Raw genomic sequence first — 17,703 nt, 5'->3', positions numbered from 1 at the left:
TCTGGAACAATTGGGGAAAAAAACATCGAACACATTCCTAATACATAGCTCACGCCACTACAACATAAATTCACCCCCAAACATTTTTTTTTAAACAATCACTTATCTGAGGTCGACATTACTTCCCTCACAGCAGCTGCTGCAGATCGAACCGCCAACTTTCACAAGCGGTCCCACCAGGAGCGGTACGGGTTGGGCAGCAATCAAAAATCGAGCTGATGTCGCAACCAGGGCCGTTGCACACCGGCTCGCCTCTCCCGGGCGGTAATGCCCTGTCGATACCAGCACTGAATGTCCCGGCAGGGTGCTGGAAGTGCTTACCGCCGCCATTGCCACCCCTCAGGGATGCTAACCGTGGTAGCAGAAGACCGAAAATCCACCCCTTTCTGTTTGTCTCACTAAAACATTATCGAGTAATTTATCTGACTCCTCTTTGTAGGACCTTGCTGAGCACAAATTAGCTGCCACGTTTCCTACTTTACAACAATTCAACGACAGAAGCATTAATCGGCTGTGAAACACTTTGGACGGCTGGTGGTAATGAGGGGTGCTCTATATGCAAGATCGATTTTTTTTTGTATCGCAGTGGTGTTTCTCACTTTCTGTGTGGGTGCCCTCTAAACATCAACACACTGGTTGTGGCCCTGCTCAAACACTGACACACTCCTGGAAGTTTAAATTATGAGGCTGTTGGCAAATTGGCTAAATCTTAAATTAGAACACTAAGGGGCCTGTTTTTTTATTTAGCTCCCCGTTATGGCCACCAGGAGGCGCTAACAGGGCACAATTGCTTTTTTGCCCAGAGGGAAGGTGGTTGTGCCTGGGGCGAAATTGCCCCGAGATTTTGGGGGCGATTTGAAGTTGGCGCCACGTCCCAGGCCCGGAAGATTACCACCCCCGCAGATGGGACGCGGGGGAATTTCAGCTCCTGATTGCCTTTACTATTCGCAACTTTAGATTTTTGCAAGTTTGGCATTGATTGAAACTTCACATGTGTACCTTGATTCTCTGTGGTTCGAAGGAAGAAAAAAAGAACTAGCATTTCTATAGCGCCTTTCACAACCTCAGGACATCCCAAGGCACTTCACAGCCAATGAAGTACTTTCTGAAGTGTAGTCACTGTTGTAATGGTGGAAACGCGGCAGCACAATTTGCGCACAGCAAGCTCCCACAAACAGCAATGTGATAATGACCCAGATAATCTGTTTTTTTTAGTAATGTGGGTTGAGGGATAAATATTGGCCACAGGACTCCGGGGAGAACTCTCCTGCTCTTCTTTGAAACAGTGCCATGGGATCTTCTATACCAACCTGAGAGAGCAGACGGGGCCTTAGTTTAACGTCTCATCTGAGAGACGGCACCTCCGACAGTGCTGGCGCTCCCTCGGCACTTGTTGGAAAATCCCAGCTTGGGTATTCCCAGAAGAACAAAATTCATTTCCAGCAGCATCAGATTGAAGATTGGCTCCTAACAGCTGTCCTTGTATTGCCTGAAGTTGACTCAGACTTCAGACCAAGGGTCCATGAGCAAGCTCCTGGCATTTACAATGTTCAGTCTGACTCCTAGCTTTTCACAGGATTTCAGACGTCACACAGAATCAAAGGACGTAATTGGTGGGATCCAGCTCCTGGATATTGGTTTCTTGGAATCTAAATTGAAATCGGGACAATGTAGAAGAACAGCTTGCATTTATATAGCGCCTTTAACATAGTAAAACGTCCCAAGGCGCTTCACAGGAGCGATTATCAAACAAAATTTAACACCAAGCCACGTAAGGAGATATCATCATCATTAGGCAGTCCCTCAGAATCGAGGAAGACTTGCCTCCACTCCTGAAGTGAGTTCTTTGGTGGCCGAACAGTCCAATACGAGAGCCACAGACTCTGTCACAGATGGGACAGATAGTCGCTGAGGGAAAGTGTAGGTGGGCCAGGTTATCCGCACGCTCTTTCCGTTGCCTGCACTTGATTTCTGCGCGCGCTCGGCATTGAGACTCGAGGTGCTCAGCGCCCTCCTGGATGAACTTTCTCCATTTAGGGCGGTCTTTGGCCAGAGACTCCCAGGTGTCAGTGGGGATGTCGCACTTTATCAGAGAGGCTTTGAGGGTGTCCTTGTAACGTTTCCACTGCCCACCTTTGGCTCGTTTGCCGTGAAGGTGCTCCGCATAGAGCACTTGCTTTGGGAGTCTCGTTTCTGACATTTGAACTATGTGGCCTGCTCAGCGGAGCTGATCGAATGTGGTCAGTGCTTCAATGCTAGGGATGTTATTCTGGATGAGGACGCTGATGTTGGTGTGTCTGTCCTCCCAGGGGATTTGTAGGATCTTGCGGAGACATCGTTGGTGATATTTGTCCAGCGATTTGAGGTGTCTACTGTACATGGTCCACGTCTCTGAGCTATACAGGAGGGCAGGTATTACTACAGGAGATATTAGGGACAGGTGATCAAAAGCTTGGTCAAAGAGGTTTTGAGGAGCATCTTAAAGGAGGAGGTAGCGAGACGGAGAGGTTTAGGGAGGGAATTCCAGAGCTTGGGGCCTCAGCAGTTGAAGCCACAGCCGCCAATGATTGAGCGATTATAAATTGGATGTGCATGAGGCAAAAATTGGAGATCTCAAAGGCTTGTGGGGCTGGAGGAGGTTGCAGAGGAGGGAGGCCATGGAGGGATTTGAGCACAAGGATGAGAATTTTAAAATCGAGCTGTAACCAATGTAGGTCAGCGAGCACAAGTGTGATAGATGAATGGGATTTCGTGCGAGTTAGCTCACTGGCAGCCGAGTTTGGTTCAGCAGCTTGAAGCCCTGATGTGAGTTCGCAAAGAGTCTTGTACAAATCCAACCATCAAGTCTGACAGTTTCTAGGCACAAAGCCTCTGAGATCTGCATAAGAATGTCAAGCAACATTATACAATTATTTTATATGATTCTTCTATTCATACAGGAGCTTAACTGTGCTGTTAAATAGGGTTTCCAGTCCTCCAGGTGTAGCCCCCAAAGAAAGACTTTCTATATCGACTTTCACGACCACTGGACATCCCAATGCACTTTACAGCCAATGAAGGATACTTGTTGAAGTATAGTCACTATTGTAATGTAGGAAACAAGGCAGAAATTTGCACACAGTGAGGTGCCATAAACAGAAATGTGATAGATGACCAGACGGGGCTACGGTTTATCATCTCAACCGAAAGACGGCACCTCCAACAGTGCGGCATTCCCTCAGCACTGCACTGCGAGTGCCAGCCAGGATTATGCACCCAAGTCCCTGGAGTGGGACTTGAACCCACAACTTTCTGACTCAGATGAGGGTGGTGCCCACTGAGCCACAGATGACACTTCAGGAATTAAAACCTAATCTTCGGAACACCGCTGCAAGTAAAACCCGGAAGAATATTCACCGGGGCCTTTTATTAAAAAAAAAACAATTGTACCTTCTTTTGATTTACTTTGAGCACTTTCATTCATTAGTTGTAAAAATATTGGAGACAGAAAAATTGGCTGATTGACTGACTATCGAGAATCATCCAATCAGGTAACTTTACACTTATGGGGAGGCAGAGCTCCACGAGGATAGACATGTCGGGTGACCAATGGTGGAGGAGTGTGGGGGTGGGGCAATTGGCAGCGAGAGGTTACGCCAGGAAACCTCCAGGAATGCGCCCGACCAGAGTTAGCAGTACCTACGGTTATAAGGTTTGGAGAATTTTCTTAATCCAATTTGTTAACTGAACGGTTAACTCCATACAAGAAGTGTCAGCTGTGGCTCAGTGGGCAACACACCCGCCAGGACTTGAGTACATCAATCCAGGCTGACATTCCCAGTGCAGTACTGAGGGAGCGCTGCACTGTCGGAGGGGCAGTACTGAGGGAGCGCTGCACTGTCGGAGGGGCAGTACTGAGGGAATGCTGCACTGTTGGAGGTGCCGTCTTTTGAATGAGATGTTAAACCGTGGCCCCGTTTGCGCTCTCAGGTGGACATAAAAGATCCCATGGCACTATTTCGAAGAAGAGCAGGGGAGTTCTTCCCGAGTGTCCTGGGGGCAATATTTATTCCTCAACCAACATAACAAAAAAACAACATTATTTGGCCATTATCGCATTGCTGTTTGTGGGAGCTTGCTTGTGCGCAAATTGGCTGCCGTGTTTCCCACATTACAAGTGACGACACTCCAAAAGTACTTCATTGGCTGTAAAGCGCTTTGAGATGCCATGTGGTCGTGAAAGGCGCGACATAAATCCATGTCTTTTTTTCTTTCTTTTAAACCCGGGACCTGGCTGGTTCTGTGGCTCTGTTTATTTTGTCTGTTCGTTTCTACCACACTTGTGTTTACCCTTCAATCCCCTGAGGTCCCATTCCATCTGGCATTCTGTAACAGTCTGAGCGAGCATCTCGGTTTCATAACCTTCGCTGAGTTCAATTGCTTTGCAGCACAGTCTTGTGTAACCTTGGTGCCAAAACTCCAGTCGATGTTGCAGTTTAATGGTATGGTGTGTGTTTGTTGGGATGAGGGACGTCAGTGCTGGGAATGGGACAAATCTCCCAAATGTTTGCTCTGGATGAGCCCCTATGTCAGAGACAGCAACGGGCCACATGGAGAGTTGAAGCACCTTCTCGACTTTATAAATCGCTTCAACCGCAAGCTCAGAAAACACTCGGCACATACGTTGGATTTTATTTTTTTCTTTGCCCATTCGTGAAGACTTTGGAAAGTTGTTTGTGGCACCTTTTCAGCTCCATAATCTGCAGCGCTCCCAACAGTAATGGCCCTAACCCAGGAGGCCCGAGGCTGGGCTGGAATTGGGCCCCATTAACATTGTTCGATTGTCAGCTGTAGCTCAGTGGATGGCACTCTCGCTCGCCTCTGTCAGAAGGTTGTGGGTTCAAGTCCCACTGCAGGCTGAGGGAGTGCTGCACTGTCGGAGGTGACGTCTTTCAGATGAGACATTAAAGCGACGCTCCGTTTGCTCTCAGGTGGACATAAAAGATCCCATGGCCACTATTCCGAAGAAGAGCAGGGGAGTTATCCCCGGTGTCCTGGGGCCAATATTTATCCCTTGATCCACATCACAAAAACAGATTATGTCATTATCACTTTGCTGTTTGTGGGAGCTTGCTGTGCGCAAGTTTGCTGCCGCGTCTCCTACATTACATCCGTTACTACACTCCAAAAAGTACTTAATTGGCTGAAGAGCGCTTTGAGACGTCCGGTGCTCGTGAAAGGTGCTATAGAAATGCAAGTCTTTTTCTGGTCGCGGGTTCCCAGGCAGCTCGTGCGTTTTACTAAAATGAAAATTCCGCCATTGTTCATAGATTTATATGTAACCTTCAAGGCTGCTGACCGAGGGCCGTATGGCTTTTTGTCGGCCGGCACAGACATGATGGGCCGAAATGGCCTCCTTCTGTGCTGTAGCTTTCTATGTTTCTATGAAGTCAGTCCACTTATAACAACAACAACTTGCATTTATATAGCACCTTTAATATAGTAAAGCATCCCAAGGCCCTTCACAAGAGCAATTACGAAACAAAATTTGACACCAAGCCAAATAAGGAGATGTTCGGAAAGAACTTGGTCAAATAGGTAGGTTCAAGGGGTGTCTTAAAGGAGGAGAGAGAGGTTATAGAGAGGTGGAGAGATTAATGGCGGGAATTCCAGAGCTTAAGTCCCAGGCAACCGAAGGAACGTCCACCAATGGTTGAGCGATTATAATCAGGGATGCTCGAGGGCAGAATTAGAGGAGCGCAGACATCTCGGGGCGGGGGGTGGGGTGTATTTGTGCAGCTGGAGAAGATTACAGATAGGGAGGGGAGAGGTAGGTAAACCAGGATGAGAATTTTTAAATCGAGGTGTTGCTTAACCGTGAGCCAATGCAGATCAGCGAGCACAGGGGTGATGGGTGAACGGGACTTGGTGCGAGTTAGGACATGGGCTGCCGAGATTTGGATAGACTCCGGTTTACGGAGGGGGGAAGGCAGGAGGCCAGCCAGGACAGTTTGCCTCACCGACAGTGGCAGTAGGTTCAGTTCTGGGAGTGGGGGAGCGGCCGGGAGGGAAGCTCAATGGTGCAGACTGTGGAGACAGGAGGAGGAGGGTTCATAGAATCATCGAATGGTTACAGCACAGAAGGAGGCCATTTGACCCGTCGAGCCCATGCCGGCTCTCTGTAAGAGCACCTCAGCTAGTCCTACTCCCCCACCCTTTCCCCGTAGCCCTGCAAATTTTTTTGGATGCGTCTATTTGTATAAACTGAATTGCAGCCATTTCTCTGATTGGCTTTCCATTTTCACATGACCTATTGCTGATTAGTCCCCTTGGAGGATAAGTCACACCCTGAAGTTTCTCTGGAATGTGTGAATGGAACCTCCCTAACTTTGCACATCGTAACATGATCCATTTTGATTTCAGAAGTCAGAAAGAACACATCTCTCTCCCAACCAAAGTGCTTTACCCCAGCGCAATGCACCTTGCCTCCACCATAGATGGGGCATTGTGTACGGATTGTTAACAGGTTTATTTGGTATGAAGTGAATCGTGACAGTGTCATGACTTCTGTTCATCCACTCCAATGATGTCCCTTGTAGGGCGTTGTAAGAATGTGATCCGTCTTCCCTGAGATTCCCCTCTCCCCTCCGATCCCCCCTCCCACCCGTGTCTCTCTTCACACCCCCCAGGTGCTCTCTCTCTCTCTCTCCCTCTCCCTCTTCGCCCCAGTTCCCCTCTCTATCTTCCAATCCCTTCTCGGCCACCCGCCGCCGCTCTTGGGGCCAGATGGATCGGAGGCACTGTGCTGCCCGGGCCTCGGAGCTGCAGTGGAGGCAACTTGGTCGACGGATCGGAGGATGGATCAGCGCATGCCCAGAAAAGGGTAATGTAAATTGCGCTGGAGAGGGGGGGGGTGGAGACTATTTATCCTAACTCTCACTTCTGCGCATGCAAATAATTATTCCAAATATTTTTCCTTCAGGTACTTATACAATTCCCTGTTGCCTAGGCCTTAAGCTCTGGAATTCCCTGCCTAAACCTCTCCGCCTCTCTACCTCTCTTTCCTCCTTCAATACGCTCCTTAAAACCTACCTCTTTGACCAAACTTTGGTCACCTGCGCTAATTTCTACTTTGCGGCTCGGTGTCAAATTTTTTATCTCTTAATACTCCTGTGAAGCGCCTTGGAATGTTTCATTGTTAAAGATGCTATATAAATATAAGTTGTTAAAATAAGCCCTTCATTTGTACATGCAAGGGGCCTAACGCCTACTTTAGGTTCTTGCCAAACCGCCTTTACCAATATAGCGGTGCATGTAATGTGGGAGAAGAACGAACACGTGATGTTCAAATTTCACTGTCCTGCTAAAATCAAAATCATAGTCCAGAGTAAGATGTCAATGATTGCAACAAGGCAATGTATAGAGTGACGTCAAGGATTTCATTTTATAGATAGGAGGACAAGTTGAGAAGGCTGCCAAAAAAGCATATGGGATCCTGGATTTTATTAATAGAGGCATATGGAAACCAAAACTGCACACAGTATTCCAGATGTGGCTTCACCAATACCCTGTACAGCTGTAGCAAAACTTCCCTGCTTTAATACTCCATCCCCTTTGCAATAAAGGCCAAGATACCATTGGCCTTCCTGATCACTTGCTGTACCTGCATACCAACCTTTTATGTTTCATGCACAAGTACACCCAGGTCCTGCTGTACTGCGGCACTTTGCAATCTTTCCCCATTTAAATAATAACTTGCTCTTTGATTTTTTTCTTCCAAAAGCAAGGAGGTTATGCTAAACCTTTATAAAACACAGGTTAGGCCCCAGCTCGAGTATTGTGGCCAATTCTGGGCACCAGACTTTAGGAAGGATGTGAAGACCTTGGAGAGGGTATAGAGGAGATTTACTGGAATGGTACCAGAGATGTGGGATTTACATAAGAACATAAGAAATAGAAACAGGAGTAGACCGTACGGCCCCTCGAGCCTGCTCTGCCATTCAATAAGATCATAGCTGATCTGATCATGGACTCAGCTTCACTTCCCCGCAATCTCCCCATAACCCCTTATCCCCTTATTGTTTAAGAAACTGTCTCTTTCTGTCTTAAATTTATTCAATGTCCCAACTTCCACAGCTCTGAGGCAGCGAATTCAACAGATTTACAACCCTCTAAGAGAAAAAAATTCTCCTCATCTCTGTTTTAAATGGGCGGCCCCTTATTCTAAGATCATGCCCTCTAGTTCTAGTCTCCCCCATCAGTGGAAACATCCTCTCTGCATCCACCTTGTCAAGCCCCCTCATAACCTTATACGTTTTGATAAGATTACCTCTCATTCTTCTGAATTCCAATGAGTAGAGGCCCAACTTACTCAACCTTTCCTCATAAGTGAACCCCTCATCCCGGAATCAACCTAGTGAACTCTCTCTGAATTGCCTCCAAAGCAAGAATAGCCTTTCGTAAATATGGAAACCAAAACTGCACGCAGTATTCCAGGTGGGGCTTCACCAATACCCTGTATAGCTGTAGCAAAACTTCCCTGCTTTAATGCTCCATCCCCTTTGCAATAAAGGCCAAGATACCATTGGCCTTCCTGATCACTTGCTGTACCTGCATACTAACTTTTTATGTTTCATGCACAAGTACCCCCAGGTCCTGCTGTACTGCGGCACTTTGCAATCTTTCCCCATTTAAATAATAACTTGCTCTTTGATTTTTTTTCTGCCTAAGTGCATGACCTCACACATTCCAACATGATACTGCATCTGTCAAATTTTTGCCCACTCATTTAGCCTGTCTGTCCTTTTGCAGATTTTTTGTGTCCTCCTCACACAATTGCTTTTCTTCCCATATTTGTATCGACTTCAGTTACATGGACAGACTGGAGAAGCTGGAGTTGTTCTCCTTAGAGCAGAGAAGGTTAGATGTGTTCAAAATCATGAAGGGTTTTGATAGAGTAAATAAGGAGAAACTGTTTCCACTGGCAGGAGGGTCGGTAACCAGAGGGACACAGATTGAAGGTAATTGGCAAAAGAACCAGAGGGGAGATGAGAATTTTTGTTTTATGCAGCGAGTTGTTGTGATCTGGAACGCGCTGCCTGAAAGGGCGGTGGGAGCAGATTCAATAGTAACTTTCAAAAGGGAATTGGATAAATACTTGAAAGGGGTAAGCTTCTGTCATATCTTCACAGAGCACACACACAGCTTCTTAAGATGGCAGGCTCTCTGTCCGGAAGCTACCGGAAGCTGCCTGTCTGTTTATTCTAACTCTGCAGCTGCAGTACACAATACGTCCACATTCACAGTATGGAGCTACAAGCATTACAAGCTTACAGCACTTACAGACATCACAGCTTCCAAGGCTACGGGGAAAGAGCAGAAAGGAGTGGGACTAATTGGATCGCTCTTTCAAAGAGCCGGCACAGGCATGATGGGCCGAATGGCCTCGCTCTGTGCCTTAAGATTCTATATAATTCTATTTATATTCAACGTTGTAATGTATGCACCTGTGAGTATGCTGTTGAGTTAGGAGTGGCTTAGCCAGTCACGTGATGTTTCGCAAGACTCAATAAAACCCCAGCCAGTTGGGTTCGGGGGATCCACGATGAGGCAGGTGGTTGAGAGCCTGGCGGGTGAACTGTTTGGTGGAGGACCTTTGTCTTACAGATGTTTAGCGTGAGGCCCATGGGTTTGTATGCCTCGGTGAAGATGTTGGCGATGACTTGGAGTTCGGCCTCTGTGCGCAGACGCAAGCATCGTCCGCGTACTGTAGTTCGATGACAGAGAATGGGACGCTCTTGGATCTGGCCTGAAGGCGACGAAGGTTGAACAGGTTCCCACTGGTTCTATAGTTTCGTTCCACTCCAGCAAGGAGCTTGTTGAGAGTGAGATGGAGCTTTGCAGCGAGGAAGATGGAGAAGAGGGTTGGTGCAGCCCTGCTTGACCCCCGGTCCGAATGTGGATTAAATCTGTGGTGGATCCTTTGGTCAGGATCATTGCATTTCGTCATGGAGCAGGCGGAGGATGGCGACCAACTTTTGGGGGCAGTTGAAATGGAGGAGTATGCTCCATAGTACCTCGCGGGCCACTTTCCATACATCAAGAGCCTACTATCAGCAACGGCAGATATCGACGACTAGGTCCAACACCCGTGCGCCAGCACAGTCTTTGGTCGCCTGAGGAAGAGAGTGTTCGAGGATCAGGCCCTCAAATCTGGCACCAAGCTTATGGTCTACAGGGTTGTAATGATACCCGTCCTCCTGTATGGCTCAGACGTGGACCATATACAGCAGACACCTCAAATCGCTGGAGAAATACCATCAACGATATCTCCGCAAGATCCTGCAAATCCCCTGGGAGGATAGACGCACAACGCCAGTGTTCTCGATCAGGCCAACATCCCCAGCATCGAAGCACTGACCACACTTGACCAGCTCCATTGGGCGGGCCACATTGTCCGCATGCCTGACACAAGACTCCCAAAGCAAATGCTCTACTCAGAAATCCGACATGGCAAGCGAGCCCCAGCTGGGCAGAGGAAATGTTTCAAGGACACCCTCAAAGTCTCCTTGATAAACTGCAACATCCCCACCGACATCTGGGAATCCCTGGCCAAAGACCCCCAAAGTGGAGGAAGAGCATCCGGGAGGGCGCTGAGCACCTCGAGTCTCATCGCTGAGAGCATGCAAAAAGCAAGCGCAGGCAACGGAAGAAGCGTGCGGCAAACCAGGCTCCCCACCCACCCTTTCCTTCAACCGCTGTCTGCCCCACCTGTACCACAGACTGTAATTCCCATATTGGACTGTACAGTCACCTGAGAACTCACTTTTGGGGTGGAAGCAAATCTTCCTCGGTTTCGAGGAACTGCCGATGATGGATGAACTGGTAATGTATAGTGTGATTGTTAAACCTTTTGCTAATAAACCAACTAGTTCTGAATAGCAATGTGTTGCTCTGAATTGTTATGCATAGAACCCATGAAGCAAATACATTACGAACATGAAAATGGATTTTTTCCCCCCTCTTTTCTTCCTGAACAAATGAAAAGAGTTTAACAAGTGTTGCACTTGCAGATTGAGGTGCACTGCTGGTTGCAGCCTTCAAACATGCCAGTTTTCAGACAGGGAGGAAATAGTTGGACGCTGTATAAAGCCAGGGCAGTCCGTCCAATTGCTACAATTACTTCCTGTTTTACTCCTTCGTTCCAACCAGGCTCCAGCTTAGTCCCAGCAGGAACAATGCGAGCATTGAAATCTCCATCCCGTGAGGGGTAAGTCCCAGAGGAGATCAACAGTGAGATTTATTTCTCTCTCACGCTCTCGCTCCCTGTTTAACGCTCGATTTTACTATTTAAAATGTTTCCTTCAACCTAAGGGGAACCAGCGGACTGTGTTCGGCTGATGTGTGTGTGTGTGTGTGTCTGTCTGTCTGTCTTTCTGTCTGTGTATGTGTGCGTCTGATGATCCACACAGCTGTTTTTGCTTAAAGAGCCTTCATTGGATGCCAGCTGTTTTTTATTTAATAAAATGCCTTTGATATGCAGGGAGACGAGCTGCTAGCGCATTCACTTACTCAAATTAAGAAGTCTTTCTTTTAAAACTGGAATGCCAAGACAGAATTTTGATTGCTTTTTAAAAACCTGTGTTGAAAGGTTTAATTTCAGTATTAAAGTGGAGCACACCGTGAATCTGACTGGGGTGACGGATAAGCCATGAGTGAGGTAAAAACCCAAAGCTTTTATTTTAGAACAACGCAATTCTTTTAAGCAAGTAAATCTATTTACGTTGTGGGACTACATTGCTCGGAGAAATGGCCTCATCCCCTCCCTAGCTCTGTCACCTCCTCCAGCCCCGCAACTCTCCGAAATCTCTGAGCTCCTCCAAATCTGGCCACTTGTGCATCTTCGATTTTCATCACTCCACCATTGGCGGCCATGCCTTCAGCTGCCTGAGCCCCAAGCTCTGGAACTCACTCCCTAAACCTCGCTACCTCTCTCTCCTCCTTTAAGAACGTAAGAAATAGGAGCAGGAGTAGGCCATACGGCCCCTCAAACCTGCTCCACGGAGGTGCTCCTTAAAATCTACCTCTTTGACCAAGCTTTTGGTCACCTGTCCCACTATCTCCTTCTGTAGCTCAGCGTCAAAGTTTGTGTGATAATCACTCCTGTGAAGTGGCCTTGGGACGTTTTATTACGTTAAAGGCGCTGTATAAATGCAAGTTGTTGTTGTAGGTAGCTGAAAACTTAACTTTGTGCATGTAGATTTTGTTTTGAGGTAATCAAACCCCCTAAGTGGTGAATTTGCCCCTTTTTAAATATAGTGACAGCTCAAAGGTGAAATCGTTTGGTCGGGGGCCTGAATTCGACCAAACCGCAGGCCTAAAGAAAATCGAATGCAACTCCCGCCAGTTGGCTTTGTCCAGCTCCCACTTCGGCTGTGTCCTGTTGTTGGAAGTGCAGCTTCAGCCATTGCTGTCAGTCCAGGTTTGAAGGCCTCCGATCACCACACCAGCTGCGAGAGCTGTGCGAGAGCTCATTGCCTCCAATCCTCGCATCCATCGGGAAGAGACTGGCCATTTAAATATAGCCCAGCCCTCTCAAAGGCCATTGGTGGGAGACATTACGGTGCTTATGGTGCTGACTGCACTAAACTCTCTCCACTGATCACACACAACAATGCTGTTTAAATGTTTTACACAGGAACACAAGAAATAGCAGCAGGAGTAGGCCATTTGACCCCTCGAGCCTGCTCCGCCATTTAATAAGGTCATGGCTGATCTGATCATGGACTCAGTTCCACTTCCCTGCCTGCTCCCCATAACCCTTTATTCCCTTATCGCTCAAAATTCTGTCTTGTCTTCTCTTTCAAGCAGTTTCTTCAAAAAAAAAAGTTTTAAAAAGTAACAACTTTTATTTATATAGCGCCTTTAACGTAGTAAAACGTCCCAAGGCGCTTCATAGCCATGTTATAAGAATAACCAATTAGATTTGACACTGAGCCACATAAGAAATTACGGCAGTGACCAAAAGCTTGGTTAAAGAGGTAGGTTTTAAGGAGCGTCTTAAAGGAAGAAATAGAGGTAGAGAGGCGGTGAGATTCAGGCAGGGAGTTTCAGAGCTTGGGGCCTAGGCAACAGAAGGCACCGCCACCGATGGCTGAGCGATTTATAATCAGGGATGGTCAAGAGGGTAGAATTAGAGGAGCGCAGAGATCTCGGGGGAGGGGGGGTGGAGGCGGGGCTGGGGGCGGCTGGAGGCGATTACAGAGATGGGGGAGGGGCAAGACCATGCAGGGATTTGTAAACAAGTATGAGAATTTTGAAATTGAGGGGTTGCTTGACCGGGAGCCAATGTAGGTCAGCGAGCACAGGGGTGACTACATTCTTATCAATGGATCCATTACAGACCCAATCCACGTCCGGACTGGGGTCAAACAGAGCTGTGTCATCGCCCCAACCCTCTTCTCAATCTTCCTCGCTGCCATGCTCCACCTCACAATCAGCAAGCTCCCTGCGGGAGTGGAACTAAACTACAGAACCAGTGGGAACCAGTTCAGCTTTTGTCAACTCCAGGCCAGGTCCAAGACCACCCCAATGACTGTCATCGAGCTACAGTACGTGAACGACGCCTGCATCTGCGCACATACAGAGGCTGAACTCCAAGTCATAGTCAACGTATTTAATGAGGCGTACGAAAGCATGGGCCTTACGCTAAACATCCATAAGACAAAGGTCCTCCACCAGCCTGACCTCGCAGCACAGCACTCCCTCCTGTAAAGTCCTGACCCTGCAGTACAAACTCTCACGAGGCACATGCTGAAGTCAAGGTCATGCAGGACCTGCGCCTTTATTACACAGCTCTCGAATGCCACATTTGCCTGAGACCTGCCTGGGACAGGTAGCCAGTGTCTCCTGCAAGTGCACCCCTGGTGGTAAGGTAAGCTTGTAGTTACAGGTCATCTCTGGTTACAGTCATGAATAGCATGGTAAGATACAGTTATGTACAGTAGTATGAGGTACATGACACCTCCACCGCCCCCCCCCACCCCAACCCCCCTCAAGTCATCAAGATCCACGGCGTGGCCCTGGACAATGTGGACCATTTCCCATACCTCGGGAGCCTCTTATCAACAAGAGCAGACATTGATGACGAGATTCAACACCACCTCCAGTGCACTAGCGCAGCCTTTGGCTGCCTGAGGAAAAGTGTGTTTGAAGACCAGGCCCTCAAATCCACCACCAAGCTCATGGTCTACAGGGCTGTATTAATACCCGCCCTCCTGTATGGCTCAGACATGGACCATGTACAGTAGACACCTCAAGTCGCTGGAGAAATACCACCAGCGATGTCTCCGCAAATCCCCTGGGAGGACAGATGCACCAACATTAGCGTCCTTGACCAGGCCATCATTCCCAGCGTTGAAGCACTTACCACACTTGATCAGCTCCACTGGGCAGGCCACAGCTTTTGCATGCCAGACACGAGGCTCCCAAAGCAAGCGCTCTACTCGGAACTCCTTCATGGCAAGTGAGCCAAAGGTGGGCAGAGGAAATGTTACAAGGACATCCTCAAAGCCTCCCTGATAAAGTGCCACATCCCCACCGACACCTGGGAGCCCCTGGTCAAAGTGGAGGAAGTGTATCTGGTAGGGCGCTGAGAACCTTGAGTCTCAACACCGAGATTGTGCAGAAATCAAGCGCAGGCAGCGGAAAGAGCGTGTGGCAAACCAGTCCCACGCACCCCTTCCCTCAACGACCATCTGTCCCATCTGTGACGGGGACTGTGGTTCTCGTATTGGACTGTTCAGCCACCTGAGGACTCCTTTTTAGAGTGGAAGCCAGTCTTCCTCGATTCCGAGGGACTGCCTATGAGATGAGACAAAATAATGGCCCGTTAGTTAGACTTTTCCCTTCACCCTACAGCTGAAAATACTTCTGCACTGTGACTTGCCGGGAGAGCGAGCTGATAACGTCACAGCGGAGGGCAACGGTGCATCTGGGACCTCAGTGAGCGGCGGGACCCTCTGTCTGTCTCCTTAACCATTGAGATTTAAGGATTGTGAAAGAAACAGAGGACTGACGGAGAAGGAAATGGGATGAATTAGAGTCAAATCAGGCTCAAAGAGAAATAGAGCGAAAGAAAGATTTGACTAAGTGAGAGCGACAAATGTTACAAAAATGAAGAGAAAGAAAAAACATTTAGGGTGAAATTCCCCTGATCTCCTCCGGGGCGCGCTAATAGGGCAAGTAATATTTTTCTGCCGGGGGTGGGGGGGAGCGCTGCTGGCTCCCGCGAAATTGCGCGGAGTTAGCGGCGGGGTGAATGCAGTAGTGCCGCAATCCGCTGGTAGCAGCCCGTGCTGGTGTACCTCTGCCGATAACGTCATCACTGCGCAGTGACCCCTTTACACCCCGAGGCAGAAATTGGCCATCGTCCCTTGGGGCCGCCGTCGGCGATGCCCACGACAGTCTTGCAAGTCGCGAACCGGGTCGCACACCCACCGCGGAGTGAACGTTAAAAGGGCGGTGCGCTGCATTGCGCCACGCGCTGCCATTTTCTTCCCTTTAACGGAAGGGGAGGAGAGTCAAAACGAGTCAGCTCAGAGACCATATAGTGCTCCGCGATGTGCCCAGGTAGCGCCCCCCCCCCAATCCCATCCCGAGAGGAAGTGGAGCGCGTGATGTTGCTCTCCATTTCCTGTGAGAGGCGGTAATCCGAATTTTGCTTCAGGGGCGGGACCTCTGCCGGCCTCAGAATGTCCAGCCCCGGAGAGGTTACCGCCCCCAACCGGGTGATCGGTCCCTTAAAAATTTTAATTTGACATTCTTAAAATCTCCAACAACAATTTACTTTTAGTTGTTCACTTTCTGGGCAAGAGAGGTTGATTGGCAGTCATTTCAAAAAAAAGAAAGTCTTGCATTTCTTTAGCGCCTTTCACGACCTCAGGATGACCCAAGGCACTTTACAGCCAATGAAGTACATTTGAAGTGTTGTAATGTAGGAAGCAGTTATCATGTTGTTAAAAGGGTACTTGCACTGATAATTACAAGACTTAACTTTTTGTGGCGCGTTTAGTGACCAATTAATATGCAAATGCAGCAACTATGAAACTGGGAGGCACAGTAACTGCTAAAAGAATGAATTTGCATTCATTGAGCACCTTTCAAATAATCTCCAGGCCGACAGACACTCCCTCAATACTGCACTGGGTGTGTCGGCCTGGATTATGGACCTTGGAGTGGAGATTGAACCCACGGCATTCTGGGTCAGAGGCCGAGCGCTACCCACTGAAAGTACGGTAAATATTAACCAGGAAGGGGAGAATCTGTTAAATGTAAACATATCCTGCTCAAGAATTGATTCTAAATGTCGCAGATAACCAGCTATAAACAAAATATTTCATGACCTTATGGATTACACAGAAATAACTAATGAATCGGGAAAAGATTTGTCCTTCATGCCAAGTATTTAAATCAGGAACATACCTTTACATTTGTGCAGCGTCTTTGTGTTCCATTCAGTGCTGACGCAGTTGTCTACCGCGAAAGCAATCAACAACAACTTTCATTTATATAGCATCTTTATCGTGGTAAAAGTCAGTGTCAGCCGTGGCTCAGTGGGAGCACAAAAATCCATTCCTGGTGCAGTGCTGAGGGAGCGCTGCACTGTCGGAGGTGCCGTCTTCCGATGAGACGTTAAACTGAGGCCCTGTCTGTCCCCTTAGGTGTACGCAAAAGATCCCATGGCACTATTTCGAAGAACGTAACAATTCTCCCTCAGTATCCTGGCCAATATTTATCCTTCAACCAACATCACAAACAGATTATCAGGTCATTATCACATTGCTCTGGATTCCCACATTGTGGGAGCTTGCTGTGTGCAAATTGGTTGTCGCATTTCCCACATTACAACAGTGACTACACTCCAAAAATACTTCATAGGCTGTAAAGTGCTTTGAGACATCCTGTGCTCATGAAAGGCGCTGTGTTTCATACAGGACCTCCGACTGCATCACTCCAGTGGAGCGTCGGCCTAGATTTTTGTGCTCAAATCTCTGGAGTGGGCCTTGAACCAACGACCTTCTGACCCAGAGGCGAGAGTGCTACCCACTGAGCCACAGCTGATATGCAAAATAAAGTTGCAGAATAAACTCATCCTGACAACTGAAACCGATGAGCATAACATTATGTGAAGCGTTTTATTCTTAACAGCGATGAGGGTTATGCACAAATGGGAACATTTATGAACAAACCTAAACACAGATCAAAGGCATTTCCTGAGACAATCTATTGACTTGCCTTGCTGACACAATTTTAACAAGGCCAGCATTCCACTGACATATGATGCGTATAAATTCACAGCATCCTCCAAAGATGTATCTGCAAATGTTGTTTAACCTGGGGGCCCACTTCATTCCCGGGGAGAGCTCAAGTAACTGTTATCTTGATGCTATCTCCAACTTTGTCAGGAACAGCAATTAGGTGTTTATTTAAAATTATCATTGTGGTTTTCCAAGTTCTGCTGTGGCCCCGCCACCTCCCTATCAAAAGGTTGTGGGTTCAAGTCCCACTCCAGAGCCTTGAGCACATAAATCCAGGCTGACACTCCAGTACAGTGCTGAGGGAGTGCTGCACTGTCGGAGGTGCCATCTTTGGGATGAGACGTTAAAATGAGGCCCTGTCTGCTCTCTCAAGTGGACGTAAAAGATTCCATTACTATTTCGAAGA

The 17,703-nt window shown here is 48.0% G+C and overlaps 1 protein-coding gene across 1 annotated transcript in view; it reads left to right on the top strand.

The window, feature by feature from the left end:
• The window catches only part of ppfibp2b (PPFIA binding protein 2b), a 290,466-nt gene that overhangs the window by 40,877 nt on the left and 231,886 nt on the right, over window positions 1-17,703 (top strand). The window lies entirely within an intron of this gene.

Source organism: Pristiophorus japonicus, chromosome 14 (genome assembly GCF_044704955.1).
Source record: "Pristiophorus japonicus isolate sPriJap1 chromosome 14, sPriJap1.hap1, whole genome shotgun sequence".
Classification (NCBI taxonomy): Eukaryota; Metazoa; Chordata; class Chondrichthyes; family Pristiophoridae; genus Pristiophorus; species Pristiophorus japonicus.
This window is presented reverse-complemented; position numbering and strand designations above follow the sequence as displayed.